Source organism: Plectropomus leopardus, unplaced genomic scaffold, assembly GCF_008729295.1.
Source record: "Plectropomus leopardus isolate mb unplaced genomic scaffold, YSFRI_Pleo_2.0 unplaced_scaffold24107, whole genome shotgun sequence".
Lineage (NCBI taxonomy): Eukaryota > Metazoa > Chordata > Actinopteri > Perciformes > Serranidae > Plectropomus > Plectropomus leopardus.
Window position 1 is genome coordinate 1 of NW_024626166.1, and position 3885 is coordinate 3885.

At 34.7% G+C, this 3885-nt stretch overlaps 1 long non-coding RNA gene across 1 annotated transcript; it reads left to right on the top strand.

Annotated features, from left to right (window-relative positions):
• Positions 1-97: 97 nt before the first annotated feature.
• On the top strand, positions 98-3515 carry LOC121966349. Its single transcript, XR_006107578.1, has 3 exons — positions 98-200; positions 360-436; positions 1866-3515. It is a non-coding gene; the product is annotated as an uncharacterized LOC121966349 (long non-coding RNA).
• Positions 3516-3885: the final 370 nt, after the last annotated feature.

A 3885-nucleotide genomic window follows, 5' to 3' on the forward strand; every position in this document is an offset into this window, starting at 1 on the left:
CAAGAAATCTTATATTGACCCAGCCACGTTTTAAGGGGTTAATTAGACAAAAAGTGTCCTGTGCTGCTGGTTAAGTCTCTGTTTAAGTCTGTGTACGTTTTTCTTCTCTCTTATAGGCAATGGACAAGCTTCCTGTCTGCTGCATCCACTGCTGTTTATGTTTACATGTACTCCTTTTACTACTATTTCTTCAAAACTAAGTAAGTTTGAGCATTCATTAACCACATACAAACATGAGCTCTGTAATGTCCTCATTAGAAAAAAAAAACATTTAAAAAAATGATAGAATCAGAAAATGTATAAAATTAGAAGAATCGAATGCATTTCTTACATGCAGTTTTATCCTTGTTGTGTTTCAGGATGTACGGTCTGTTCCAGACATCCTTCTACTTTGGCTACATGGCTGTGTTCAGCACCGCCCTAGGAATCATGTGTGGTGAGTCCCCCATCTACTGGTTTAAATACTGTAGGACCCAACAAAATTCACCACTCCTTGACAAATACTATACACAGAATTCAGCGTTCTTTAGTCAAAACTTTTTAATTCCCAAGTCTGTTACGGTACCAGAGACCTGGAGTACATGGCCACAACCTCATTGGGGATGCATGATAATGTTTGGTCTTGGGGTTTTTTTTTGCCAATATACAATATAAAAACAACTAATCTGGCTGATAACTAATACCAAAAGTGAACAACGTACTATACTATTACTTTTTTATAATATTGTCATACATGTTTTATTCTAGTTTGGACAAAATAATATATTCTGATTTTTTGATGCTGTTTTGAATGACATACCATGACTTTTAAGCTATCATGAACAACAAACTTTACTATGACTTTCTATGCTTTTTTTGGTGACATATAATGCTGTGACTTTTTTGTGCTTTTTTGGATGATGTATGTATGTATGTATGTATTTTGGATCTAACATAATACTATGAGTGTTTTATGCTTGATCTATGATTTTTTTGTGCAAATTTGTGCAATATCCTATACTAAGACATTTTTATACTATTTTGGACATACTGTACTATGACATTTTATGCTATTTTGGATTACATACCATACTGTGACTTTTTTAATGATATTTAGGACATTATACTACTACTATGGCAATTTTATGTCTGTATGCTATTTAGGGGACATACTATAGTATGACATATTATGCTTTTTTCCTTGACATACAATAGTATGACTTTTTTGATGATGTTGTGGACAACATACGATACCATGACATTTTGAGACTATTTTGAATGACATACTATACCATGACAATTTCATGGTATTTTGGACGATATACTATACCATGAAATTTTTTAATATTTTGGACCATGTACTATAGTATGACATTTTTGCTATTTAGGACAACATACTACAGTATGACATTTTCATAATATTTTGGATGACATACCACAGTATAATATTCTTTTAATGATATTTTGGAGGACATACAGTAGTATGACATTTTTTATGCTATTTTGGGTGACATACTATAGTATGAAATTTTTATGATATTTTGACGGCATGTATGACTTTTTTAATGCAATTTTGGACCAAATACTAAAGTATGAATTTTTCATTTAATTTAGGAGGACATACTACAGTATGGCATTTTTATGATACTTTGGACCACATACTATACTATGACTTTTTGTGCAATTTTGGAAGCCATACTATATTATGACTTTTTTGATACTATTTTGGATGACATACTATACTATGACATTTTTTTTGCAATTTTGGATGACATAGTATAGCATGACATTTTTATTCTGTTTTGGATGTAATACTGTAGCTCTTGTGCTGTTTTGTGCAAAACTATATATTGGCCTTAGAAAACAAACTCACCTTTGTTTTCCAGGTGCCGTTGGATACATGGGAACAAGTGCCTTTGTGAGGAAGATCTACACAAATGTGAAAATTGACTAAGAGGGGCAGCAGCAACACAGGGATATTAAAGGATTTGCCGACATGTATTCTGAAAGACGGCGGGCACAAGTCATTCTTTAATACTTTTCTTTCTTGCAAAGAGATTGTGAGAATCTCACTTTGTACAACGTAGTTTTTCCATTTTCTGAATGAATTTCAACGCCGCAACTCAGAACAACAGAGCAAATCTGCGGAAGAGATCTCAAACACAAGGTTCTGTTTTTATCGGTTGCTTTCAAACAAAAAACGTCAGGGGCAAAGTGTTTAAGGCTGACATGGCTTCTCTTTTCCAACCCAGTCCCACCTGAGACCAGAGAAAATAAATGTTTATTGATGGAATAGTGTAGCTCTCTTCAGTGAAGAGGCCTAAGTTTGTTGAAAGCCTTTTGTTGTATTGGGTCAGAATACAGGAGAGTTGGGTTCGTGCCCGTATTCTGACTCGATTTCTATTTTGTATTCTTGAAGTCACTCGAAATATCGTTAACACGGTTTGTTCTGATTTAGTTCCACTGCAAAAAGATGATTATAAACAGCTGTCGTCACTCGAGAATCATTCCCCCACTGTGACGACTGTTAATTCCCTGTAACAGTAGCAGTCCATCCAGTCGATGAGGGAGATTTTAGTCCTGCTGTAGTTTACTGTACAGACGAGAACAGAGGGGCTGATCAACGGTTGAGGTACAGTAAGAACCGATTTTAAAATGGATGTTTGATGTGATCCCATTTCCCCGTTTAGTCGGGGTTTTCTTAATGTTTGGGTTTGAATGAAGTCTACTTGTAAAGATAATATATGGATGGGTGGGAGTGTATATAACCTTAATAATGTACCTTTAGATGTAGATCCCAAATGTATTTTCGTTGTACAGATTTACTACAGGGTGTTTTTTTTAAACGAATCAGTCAGTTAAAAACAAACGGCAAAAAAAGATATTTTTCTTTTCTTTTGTTTGGTGCTTGGGATGGGGCTGGTGGCGCTGTTACATCTTGCCTGAAATTGCATGAAGTTTTCACCAAACCATCTGCTCATCAAAATCCACTTCAGTCAGCGCTGTCAGTTTTTATTTTTTCCTGATTGTGAGCATCTTCTCAGTCTCAAATTAGAACATTTTGATGACCAGAGGGCCTGATTTTGAATGCTTTTATGTTGATTGCATATTATTATTTAAAGCTTTAAAAGGCTCTACATCTCCTGGTAAGCCATTTCCCTCATATTCTTTCTATTGCCTAACCTGAAACATTGTTCGTGAATGTCAGAAGGAATGAGGCGGTTGCTTTTTTTCCGCAAAACATACTGTACAAAGTGAAGTTTATGTACACTGAAAAACTAGATGTTTTCATAACCACACACAGTGCTGCGGAGTGTTTCAAACGCTTTTTTCCATTTTGTGTAAATACAGTATGTACCCTACTTGTATGAGAAGTGGCGATACCTTTTTTTTTTTTTTTTTTTTCTAATTTCCAGTTCTCCCCCACTGAAGTTGATTTTGGCACCTCATGTTGTGTACCGATGTCTGATTAGACATTTTGAACCTGCATATTAACTTGCTGTAAAAAGAAAATAAACATGTTTATGTACAGGGTTTATTAAGTGTGGCTTCAACTTTGGGGTAAATATTTTGAACTGAATTGTTAAATAATGTCAATGTGTTTTACAGTCACACTGACCATGAAAGGAAGTTGTTTTATGCAGAGAATCAAATTAATCCATCAAGAGAATAACAGCCATGTTTAAAAGTTCAATTAGCTTTAACTCAGGCCTAAAACACAGACCACAACACCACATTCTGGCAAATTAATCAAAATACTGGGCTGCCATTTATAAAGAATGGATTTATTTAGGTGTGTCAGGTGGTGTACATTTAAATACAACTCAAACTGTAAACTAAGAGTACATATATTTTTTAGGTGAACGAGTTGTGACACTTGTCTTCAGTTGACTTTCTCAAAGTACT